Source organism: Papio anubis, chromosome 3 (genome assembly GCF_008728515.1).
Source record: "Papio anubis isolate 15944 chromosome 3, Panubis1.0, whole genome shotgun sequence".
In the NCBI taxonomy this organism is placed as follows: Eukaryota; Metazoa; Chordata; class Mammalia; order Primates; family Cercopithecidae; genus Papio; species Papio anubis.
This window is the reverse complement of record NC_044978.1, coordinates 102,419,344-102,431,706: the sequence shown is the minus strand read 5'-3', so window position 1 is coordinate 102,431,706 and position 12,363 is coordinate 102,419,344. Positions and strand designations below refer to the sequence as shown.

Sequence of the window (12,363 nt, the reverse complement as noted above, 5' to 3'; positions counted from 1 at the left end):
GGCCTAGAAACTCCAAGTGGAAATATTAATATGTAGTTGTATGCATGAATCTAGAGCCCATGGGAAAGGTTTGGATAAGAAATATGAATCTGAGAATCATCAGCATATAATCAAACTTTTAACCTAGGTGATGTCACCCAGGAAGTGTGCTTGAAGAAGAGGGATGAGGAATGAGAGCTGCAAAGGACACTACCAAGTTTAAAGAATCAAAGAAGACGGGCCAGACAAGGGTGCTAGAATGTGAGACAGTAAGAAAACCAGGGGAGGGTGTCATTGCAGAAGGAATGATAAAGTACCAAGTGCTGTAGAGCATTTGAGTAATTTCAAGACATAAAAGAGTCAGCTTGATTTAGTAACTTGATGGTAATTGGTGATCTTAACAAGACAGAGGAAAGGCTCTGTGTAGTGGGATTAAGAGAGAAGGGAAAGACAGGAAGTAGAGACAGTGTGTTTAAAGAATTCTTTGGCAGAATTTTACTAGAAAAGTTGGCTGATTATGGGAGAATTAGCTGCAGAGTAAATGGTTTTCTTGTCTCTCTGTGTGTGTGTGTGTGTGTCTGTTTTAAGATGGTGGATGTTACATCATGTTTGTGTGATGATGTAATGAAGCTAGCAGAAAGGTAAATCAGGATAATGTGAGAGAGATGGGATGGGGAGATATGAAGAGGTAAGAGGGTGAATTGATTCGGTAAATAGAGTAGAATTCTTGAGCAGCTTGAAATTTGTACTCATAAATAAAATAGGTTTAGCCAGCAGGCCTGTATTTTATTGTGTAGCCATACTTAGCTATGTAGAAGCACTAGAGGAAAGTAGTAGGTGGAGAATATGTTTACCAAGCAAGTGTTACAGAAGGGAAAAGGAGTAGAGAATGTAGGCAAGGGATGACTACAATAATGGAATATGAAATCTAAGCAGGGTAAGAAGAAGGGAAAAACAAAAGGAGATTAATAAATGGGAAAGATGTAGAAGAATGAATGGATTCTTGGTGAGATATAACAATTACTGAAGTTTTTAAAACTATGAAATTAAGTGATCCAAAAGCAACAGTGTCTACTGTGTATGCCCTACATTTGAAGGGAGGATCCATGATGTCAGGAACAGTGTTCGACTTTCCTTTGTATTTTTAGTACATAACATAGCTCCCAGAATGCAGTAGCTGCTCAATAAAAATTGAAATGAAGTAATGTTTATCACACCACTTACTATGTTCCTAATGTTTAATTTTAGGCATTGGGCATACAATTGTGAGTAAAACTAACAAGTAGGTAATTATAGGAAAAAAAGTGTTAGGATAGAAGAACATGGCATTATGGAAAAACTAAGGACTTCTTATTGAGATTGGACGGGTTCAGAAGAAGTAAAGTCTAATAGGAAGAATGAGTGGTAGTGAGTCAGATGCTGATGACAGAACAGTTTAAGGCAGAAGCAGAGGCATGATCACTAAAACTGACTGAAACTCATCCAACTCTGGTACCAGCTAGGATTTTCAGGGAGAGTGATATCTAAGAATTTTGTTTGTTGGTTAAAAAAAGGTATCCATAATAGCATTATTATTATTACTAATGGTAATACTGACTATTATAGTCCTTCTTGCATTGACTATTTACTTCCTTTGTGTTTTGACTTTTAACACTTTTGGGAGTCCAGAATATGCCTCCCCAAAATATGAAGAATTGTTGAGTTGAAGTAATTGGGATGAAGCCGACGCAGGAATGCTCTCTGCCCTTTCTCTATTTGCCTAAAAGTAGAATATAGATTTACAGAGACAAAAGCTATCCCGTTCCCTCCAAATACTGCCCCCACAACCCAGAAACATATCAACCAGAGAGAACAAAGGTTAAACACTGAAGACAGCTTTAGACTATCATCAACCTTGAGATGATACCAGAAGAATTTATATTAACAAATTTATTAACTCACCTTTATCTGGCATTTGTTTGTCTTCCCCCAAAGTTTCTGCCCATAGATTTGAGGACTTTTCTCTATGTCTTGTTATATCTCTAAAAAGATACTGTTTTTTATTAAAAAATACTATACAATCTGAAATTCAAAGCTACCTCATGGGGCAATACTGACACTCTAGGTGTCTCACATGTATATATGAAATATACATGTTGATAAGCTTCTGTTTGTTTTTCTCTTGTTAATCTGCCTTTTGTAACAAGGGTCCATTCTAATTAAAATGCTATGGGAGTTATTATTTTTCCCCTGTACACTCTTCTTCAAGTTTTTGACACAGGATTCTCACTAAATGGAACCTGGAAATTAATTGCCAAACCTCCAAGAGATTTTTATAGCAGTATTTATGGCTTTGCTTTCCTTTCAAGGTAAGTCTTATTTTCTTGGTTGCATTCTTACATTTATAAGACTCTCCTGCCTCTAGCTGTGAGCAGCTTTATACCAGTCATGGTTTTCCCTTAAGAAACCTGCCAGCTATTTCACATGAAAGATTGTTGTTTGAAAAGTGCATATATGAATTATTTTTATTATTATTCTAAAAAGTTGACAAATATTAACTGATATTTACAGCTAAGGTGGTGGGGAGATGGAGATGAACAATGCACTTAATGACATTGCAAAATCGTGATGTTAAAAAAATTTTTGCTATTTCAGAAATTTGTTTTTGAAGAGAAACTAGCAAACCTTTCAGACACCACTAGTAAATTATGTATTATTTTCTAAGAACTTTAAAAAGAAGCTTTAGATCCATAAATGCAAGGACTAACTTATTTATAAGTACACATTTGGGAAAATGCTACTGTAAAACTAACGAGTTATCTTGGTCTCATTTAACAAATTTAAATGAACACTTTTGCCAGTCCACATTGTAACAATATTGTGATCCCAAAAAATTAGCCCCTAGAGCTATTTTAATGTGTTGGATGGATGCATAGAAAAAAATTGTATGATACTTTTTATTCTTTATTGAAGCCAAAAACATCAATAGTTTTCAAGACAGACTATCACAAACTTTCAAAAGATTCAACAAGCTGTTTAGGGGAGACAGGGAGATGGGGAAGATTAGAAGGGTAGACTTTAAAAAAAAAGTAGATACTTAAAAGTGAATTTGTATTGGCCAGTCTATATAATAACAATTGGTATCCAACACACAGCTGCAATTACTACAAAATCATTGTCAAATTCATGTGTAGGCAGATGGTAGCAATGTTTAGGAGAGGAGATAACACTGAATTTTTAACAAGTGACAAAAAGATTGGCATAGTGCAAACAGAACACCGGTGCACTTGGCTACCAGCCAGCCAGCCCCATGAGCTGTCCTCCTGCCATCGCACAGAAGGCTCACGTGCTAAACAAGACAGTGGATTCTGTCTCACAGTGGAAGACACAGACCCTCAGAATAGGAAAAATAAATCAGAAAGTGAGTTAATGATTGCTCTTCATATTTAAGGCTTCTCTGACTTGAAGGTTTAGCACAATCGCCCAACACAATTTCCTGGCCATAGTAAGCAGCAGTAACTCTGGTCAGGAGCAGTAGACCATTCTGGTAAAGAAAAAAGGCAGGAGGACCAGGTTCAAATTCCAGCTCTCAAAATTCCTCCCTGTGTAACTTTGAGTAATTGTCTTTACTCATCTGTGCCTCAGTTTGAGCATCTTTGAAATGTGAAACTAATAGAACCTACCTGCTTTAGGCATAATGATCTAGAAGAAGAGCTAAGAAGAAGCTTCCTGTGGAGGTAAATTGTTGAAGGGCTGTGCTGAGAAAAACGGGGAGAAGTGAGGAACAGGATAGACCGGAGGGAAAGTGGAGCATGCACATGAGCCCTCTTCGTGTCTCATCATCAATTACTTCAGACTGACCCAAAGATTCATGGAGTAAAACAACAATCCTTATACTGTCTCATGATTCTTGTGGTTCAGGAGTTCGGGCAGGGTACAGTGAAGTTTGTCAGTGCTCCACCGTGTGAGATAAAGTGGCTGAAACAGCTGGAGGTGGCTGAGACAGCACAACTGGAGGTTTAATTTCCATGTGGCATTTACTGGGGATGCAGCGGCCCAGATGATTTCTTCACTCACGTGTCTGACACTTGGCCTGGGGGGGCTGGAACATCTGAGGGCCAGCTAACCTCTGTCTGTCTACACAGACTCTCTCTGTGGCTGACTTGAGCTCTTCATAGCATGGCCCCCAAAGAATAGGCAGGCTTTGTTGTGTCCTGCCTTGCCTTCCTCAGAACAAATATTCCAAGAGACAATTGCAGGTGCTTCAAAGCCTCTTATAACCAATCATCATGCAGTATAACTTTTGTCAAATTCTATTGGTTACATAGGGTTATCCCAAATTCAGTACAAAAGGGGGCCTCACTAATAGGCAAATGCCAAAACAAGTGTGTTCACCAGGGAGCCTATTTCAGAATGAATCTGTGGGGAGAAAACAGAGTTGGCCTCTCCTTGTGGCAAGGAAACACCTTTTATACCTTGCTAATCTCTCTAGCAAGATGCCTTAGTGAGAAGAAAAGTAATTCTCCAGTGATGAAGGCCTCTGTGAACAGTTGGCACTCAAAATTCACAGCAGCTAGAGTGTAAAGGCACAGCCAGATAAAGGTGATCAATCAAGCCACCGATATTTTCTACTATGCTACTTCAGAAAGTTACTGTGAAAATTAAATGAATTATTGTATTTAAAAGTGCTTAGGACAGTAGCAGACACACATTAATGAAATGTTCAATGTGAAGTCACTTAGAACTCTGATATATATCTCTCAGGATTGAGTAGTTGCTTTCTCTGAGCCACTGTGTCTCATGAGGGGCCTAAGAAGACACACTTGCAAATTAATACTTGAAGTTGCCCAACCAGCAAAAGTTCCTTCTATCGTATACTTAATTAAACTACTTTAAAACAGCCACATTTACAGATGAATTATAAGACTCCTTTTCAATTCTGCTATCCATACAGAGAAGTTTTTAAGGAGCATTATGGTACAAAGATTAAACAACTTCAAATTACGTTGCCTCTAAACAGCCACCTTAATTTGCACTCCAATTTAAAAGAAATTTGAAGAATATCAATAGCGTTTTTGTTAAGTCTCAATGAGTTTTCAGTTACTTTAGGAGTAGCTTGGTATACATTAATTTACCATTCCCTCCCCCCCAAAAATTTACCATTTCCCATAATGCCCTTACAAGACAGATGTTATTTTCTTTATCATACAGTATATAAACTGAAAATTACAGAGACTTAATAACTTTTTAATATATGAACATACATACTCTGGTGAATATGAAGTGGGTTTGGATTTGAACCTGGGTCTCTTTAATTTTAAAACTCTGCTTACCAATAATATTATACAAAATTTCATAGTAAGTAATTCAGAAGTGATTATATTAAAGAGTATGAAAGCTTCTTTTTTAGTATGTATAATTTCTCTCAGATAATTTGTCTAATGCTCCTTCAGAGAAGCAAAGGCAGATTGTTTGGATCAAGAGAATTGCCCAAGGGCTCCATTGACTATTCAGAGGAGCACAATAACTCAAAGAGAAAAATCATTAGCCCCTTAATGAGTCTGTTGATATAAATAACGGCAATGTATCTACTGTATTCTGACCAATGAATTATGGTGTTAGCACAGCCAATCCAATTCCCATGTTTTTAACTTTTTTTTTTAAAGAGACTGAATAATTATTCTTATTACTGTATTATATAAATGCTGGTTCTTCTAAGCCACAGATGTATTACCAACATAAAAAACATTGACTTTTTAATTCTGCCATTTTTTCATTGAGTAGAAATTAAAATTCAGTGGGAAAAAAGAAAATTTGCTTTCTCAAATTAAAAATATATATATTTAGTTATATGTTTTCAAAATTATTAGTTTGATACTGGTATTTCAGACATCAGAAAATTCATGATTAGCATATATTAACATAATATAAGTAAATGGTAGGAAATCATGAATAGATATTTAAGGAAGGGAAATGCAGCATGTATTTTCTTTTTTTTTTTTTTTTTTTTTTTTTGAGACGGAGTCTCGCTCTGTCGCCCGGGCTGGAGTGCAGTGGCCGGATCTCAGCTCACTGCAAGCTCCGCCTCCCGGGTTCCCGCCATTCTCCTGCCTCAGCCTCCCGAGTGGACTACAGGCGCCCACAACCGCGCCCGGCTAATTTTTTGTATTTTTAGTAGAGACGAGGTTTCACCGTGGTCTCGATCTCCTGACCTTGTGATCCGCCCGCCTCGGCCTCCCAAAGTGCTGGGATTACAGGCGTGAGCCACCGCGCCCGGCTGCAGCATGTATTTTCTTGAGAGAAGAAGTAATAACCATGGTACAAGGGAGAATGAATTAATTCTACTTCCCTTAAAGAGAGCATCAGCCAGCAATATCAAAATAAAGATTAAAGTAACATTATTTTTATAGGCATATGTAATGCATTTTAATTATTTATTTGAATCTTATCTTCTCATATTCTTAGTTTAATAAATTTCATGTCAAAGCCTTTGAAATATATGTATAATTTACCTGGAACAGTGTTATACAATCTTTATGCATCAATTTATTTAAAGTTTACAATAAAGATTTGAGACATTCTCATTTCATAAACTATGAGTTTGAGCGAAGAACGGTCATGGCATTATTGCTTGGGCAAGAATTGCCTAAGATTTCTTCTAAAATAAGAATAAAATTATTTTTTCTATGAGTTTATTTTTAGATTTAAATAAAATGTTACACGAAAACTTCCTAGTACAGTGTTGACATGCAGGCACAAGCTTCTACTTGCAGCTCTTTCTCATTTTCGCCTCGGCTTCTTTCTGGCCATTGGATCTTCCTCTGTTCACTTATATAGCAGGCCAGGAGTGCCAGAGAATTACCACATTCCCAGGAGCAATCATCAGTAGATGACTGACAGGAACTAGTGCAAAAATCCCCAGTTCCTTCACCCCACTGAGCCACATGTTCTGTGATGATTCCAAGATTTCCTTAGTGGGAGTAAGTTTCAGTTGTCTGAAATGCTAAACCACTTAATAATCACTTATTGGCTGCTTTCTCTTTTCTGCTTCACTTCCTCAGTCCCCTTCCAACATTTCCTGGGATCCGACTTCAAATAAACAGTTTGCATTCAAAGCCTTTAGTAGAACCTGTTTCTGGGAACACAAATTAAAAATGTACTACTCTCCTAGACACTAGGGAAACAGTGGTAAACCAAACTAAGCTTAATGAAAAGCAGGTGAGAGAGACATTAACCTAATAAGTTTGAATGGTAAGTTAAAAAATGTACAAGTGTTCTAAATAAGGTTAAGAGAAAATGTCAGTTACTATGAAACCATATAGAAAGGGGAACCAAATTATATTTGAGGGTAATGAGAGTCTTATCTAAGGAAGCAAAGTTTAGATTGTAATATAAAGGATGTTCAAAGGCTAAAAGGCAATGGACAGCCTAAATGTAAAGAACTTGAGCATTACCAGAGCAGAAAGAGCAAACAAACAAAGGGTCTCAGGATGAAGTTGAGACAGGGCTGGACTATGAAACACTGTGCAGATCATGTTAAAAGTTCAAATATTAAGCATTGCTTGTTTGGAGGATAAGGACAAAATCCTACATCTGACCCTTTTTGCACAACTCTTTCCAAACTATACATATAATCAGCAGCAAATGCAAAGAAAATCACACATAACCCATGCCTTCCACATCATTAGAATATGAGAAATTTCACAGATTTCAAGGTACTTTTACGTAGGGAAATAAACTCCAAATCCTGACAGAGCTAATGCTGGTGCATGAACCATGACTGCAAGCTCGTGTGTGTGTGTGTGGAGAGTGGGCAAAGGAGGATTTAAGAGACTAAGAAAAGAGGAGAGGAGAGGAGAGTAGAAACCTTAGATGTAGCACTAAAAAGAAACCCTCTGAAAAAAAGCCCAACACTAAGTGCTAAAATACTGAACACAGATCTCAGACTGAGTTGTTCACAGCACAAACCATAGAATAAGACTTGAGAGAAAATATGAAAAAAAAAAAAAAAAAAAAACCCTGAAGAGTTGGAGCTGCATTTCTCTGGGGGAGAATGAGATAAATACAGCAGAGATGATGTTTCTTGAAGATGTGAAGGTGAAGGGGAAAAAAGAAGGGAAAGGAAAAAAATCACATGTAAAAATGAAAGAGAACAAGACATGACGAGCTCTGTCTGTACCACCAACACTAGTGTCAGCTATTAGAAAATGTGAATTTTATTATTCAGTCAAAGAGAATGTTCCTCAATTCAGATCTCTGTCCAAAGATACTTAGGAATAGAAAAAATTTCAACAAATTACATTTAAGTAATGTGGAGTAGTTGGGACTCAGAAAATGTTGCCCCACTGTATGGCACTTTGGCTTGCTGAGTACTTTGAACTACAGGCCACTGGAAGGGCCTCAGAAATAAAGTCTATTTCTGACCTTCTCCTGCCTTTTTTTCTCCTGCTTCCCTTTCTCCCCAAGACACGCTATAGAAACTAGAATTCTTCTTCCCAAAGAAAGGTCATAGAAACTAGAAATATTACTCTAAACTTCCCCAGCTTTACTGTGTAGGAGCTGGCAACAAAGAAGTTCTCTGACCTACCTTGTCATAAGACCCTCATTCCAGAAAGGATCCTGCCCCATGCCTGGGAAGAAGGAATTCCACACAGAGAGACCAAGAAGAATCTGAACGGACATGCCTTGCTGGGTTTACGCACTAATTCTATTACAGTTAGATCATTCCCTTTTCATCTAATCATATTTTCACACAGCTGTCCATTCTTCATTGAACCCAAGCATAAAAATAGACAATTTTCCCTGACTCTTTGAGTCTTCATTTCTGAAGGCTCCTATGTCATGTAAAACTTTAATTAAATACATCTGCTGGGCTTTTCTCTTCTTAACTTGTCTCTTGCTATAGGAGCATCAGTCATAACATTTATGATAGGGAGGACTCCTACAGAGTCATTTCTGGGAAATACTGTAAAAACAGTAAAGCTTAAAGATTATATGTAATTTGCTACAATTTATGTAAGGAAGAAGAAAAATAGCAAAACATGTATATATATTTAGTTTCACAAAAAGAAACATAGAAAATATGGACTAGAATCTATAAAATTGGTGACTTGTAAGGAGAAAAGTGGGTTGGAAATGGCATGAATTCCATAGAAGAAGGATGAGACATCTCTGATTGTCACATTGTTGTAGTTTTGTCTTTTGAAGCATGCTAAAGTTCTATGTACTAAAAATAAGGGTAAATAAACCTGAATTGGACAAAAATTCAGATTTGATTCCAAGGACAAGGGTAAGCAATTGCAAGTGATTGAATAGGAGAGAAGGAAGTGGTCAGTTGGAATATTCAGAGTTTATTTTGACTGCAGTGTGGATCTTATAGTGCAAGTCATGGGGCACCAACTAGGAGTGTAAAATAGAGTGGAAACACATTCACTTTTGCTTTCTAGAAGATACACCCAGAAAAGGCTTATTAGAAAGGTGATTATTAGTGGTAGGTTTCTGAGTCCCCGACTAGCTCCAATGTATGGTAAGTGGCGTCACCTTTCTGGGTATGTGTTGACTGGCTTTTTGGCATGCAGACACAGTACGGAAGAACAGCTGGAGCAAAAGGCTCCTAGTCCAGAGAAACATAGGAAGCAAAGTCTGAGACTATGGACAACCTTGGATGATCAGTGAAAAAAAAAATCTAAAACTATTAGGGTGTGACTAGAATTCTGGAATCTGTTTGAGGACTTGGAGACTCTTCATGATATTTATTATGATACACTAAAGGGAGGTACAATTATTAAAGGGGTTAAAGAAGTGAACAAAACCTAATGAGTCTATGACTCTTTAAAAAAATCCTGGAATCCCCTTTATTTAATTAATAACAGGATAGATAGATAGATAAATAGATTTCAGGTGGGCAGAAAAATACATTTTTTTTTCCCTCCTAATGAACTGGAAGAATAACATAGCAAGGAGATATTAGCAATATTAGCAATATTGCAATAATAGCAATAAAGCATTATAACCAAGAAGAAATGTTCTGTGTAATTACATATTACCATAAAGTTAACCAGTACTCCTGAAATTTGACAGTAAGACACAGCAGACCATGAAGTTCAGAGTATGACTTTTAGAAGGATACATTTGAAACAACCTGTCTAACAGATGACTGACTAACAGAATCATTCAAACAGAACTATTTCAGCTACACTATCACAGATAGGTTTCAAGTTTACCGTTACTTTGATTTTCTCACCTGCTAGCATGGTTTGGTACTAAAATCAATGGAAGAGAAAGCTCTGAATTGCAGATTATAGCCAATGGGGACTTAGGGAGAAGCTAATGAAAAAATGTTGTTATTCACCTCCTTAATTCAATAGTGCAGTTAGAATGATCAAATTCAAATTGAGCTTGTACTGTTTAAAAACAACATAAACTTTTAAAACACTAAAATTCTGTCCACTGCAATTCCCCATATAGTCCTGTTTAGAAAAGTGTGTTGATGAATAGTAGAAGTGTTGCTTTTGCATCTGAAAAGCTCTTCTTCTTGTAAAACAAATTACGATATACATTGTTAGAGGGAGCTCTATTCCTTAGGTCTTGGTAAAAGCCATGATAACATATCTAAATCTTTACTCAGTAGGGGGTGAGAATACACACACACACACACAAAATATCAGAAACTAATCTTTGTAAAATATAACTGAACAATTCATTTTCAATAATTCAAAGCCAAAAGAAATAAGATGTTGTCACACATTTATACATGTCAGATAATAGAATTTATTGAACATTCACTATTTTAAAAAGAGAAAGTAACTTCTTTGAAGATGTGGGGAGGAAAAAAGTAAGAAAAGTTTCATTGCTTTTTACAATATTATTATTTGTTTAATTATTGAGAAAGCATTCCTCATAACAATTGGAAGCAACTGTAAGACAATAAACTAAAATTACAAATTGAAATATGTATAATGCAATACTGTAGAAACTAAAATTTGAGATAAAGAAGAATTACAGGTGGGTGGGTTCATTTGGAGGAGGCTTCCTTTTAGAAGTAAGTTTTGAAATTTGGTATAACAATGAAGGAGGCAGTCCAAGAAAAGAAAACAGTATATGCCTAGCTGTCTTAAGAGGCATAGCCACTAACATTAAGTAGACAAATAAAGCAAATTATATTTTCTGAGCCAGATAACTCACTTTGGCAAGTATTGACATAATCTTTAGACAGTTGAAATAGACACAAATGAACAAATCATATAGAACAATCAGGAAAGTTATAGCATTTTAGAAAATGATCAGAAATTCTGTGCCTGGAAAATGAGAGTCTGATGTGCCATTTCAAATTCTGGCAAAAGGCCAAAAACAGTTGACTGGAAGCAGCAGGACTATCTAGAAAACCAGGGACTGGTAGGGACAAGAAAAGACTGAGGATGTGACTGTCAAATAGCATGACCTTCAAAGGATGTTTGTTTCATTAATTTAATAATAGAGTGGGGAAATATGACCCGTGTTGGGGTTTTTGGAGAGATGAAATAAATCCACCTCCTCTTCTCTAAATGAAACACTTAAGATATAAGTAAATAGATTAAAGCTCATAAGAAGATTTTAAAAAATCCACGTAGTTTTTAATACCAGCCAGCAATTGCTAGTTAATGACATGTTCATGATTAAAATTGTCTGAGTCTGGTTGTCTTTGGAAAATGTGACCAAAGTGTACAACAATGGGTTTCCAAAAATTAACCTGAAACTAGATTCACTCACTCAACTACAGATAGCACTGAACTGCCTCAGGCTTCTTCTATAATTGAGGACTTTCTTGAATAAAGTAAACAAAATGGAAGTGGAAACAAGAATGCATACTTCCTGCCTGCACACTGGCTTCCTGGAGGTAGAAGAGGGAAGGGTCCATTTCTACGGCTAATTCAGAAATAAGTTATATCTCCTCCCCCTGGGGAGAATTAAGTGAGATGATAGAGACAGATCAACAGTGCTAGGCTTGTAGAAGTCTTTGCCCATAGCAGGAAACCATTCTCCTCCTTATACACACACAAAATGTCTAGAAGTCAAATGAAAGAAAAAATGAAGACTCTATTCTACTTCCTGGTCCTGAGGTACAAGCTGAGGGAAGATAGGCCAGACACCATGTATTAGTCTATTCTCTCACTGCTGATAAAGACATACCCAAGACTGGGTAATTTATAAAGGGAAGACGTTTAATTTACTCACAGTTCCACATGGCTGGGGAGGCCTCACAATCATGGCAGAAGGCAAAGGAGAAGCAAAGTCATGTCTTACATGGTATGGGAAAGAGAGAGTGTTCAGGGGAACTCCCCTTGATAAAACCATCAGATCTCTTGACACTTACTCACTATCATGAGAATAGCATGGGAAAAACCCAACCCCATGATTCAATTACTT

At 36.8% G+C, this 12,363-nt stretch overlaps 1 long non-coding RNA gene across 1 annotated transcript in view; it reads left to right on the top strand.

The window, feature by feature from the left end:
- The window catches only part of LOC108585960, a 50,780-nt gene extending 45,760 nt beyond the window's left edge, over nt 1-5,020 (top strand). The window contains exon 4 of the long non-coding RNA XR_001902588.3: nt 128-5,020. This is a non-coding gene — a long non-coding RNA (uncharacterized LOC108585960). The remainder of the gene's footprint in view (nt 1-127) is intronic.
- The last annotated feature ends 7,343 nt before the right edge of the window (nt 5,021-12,363 follow it).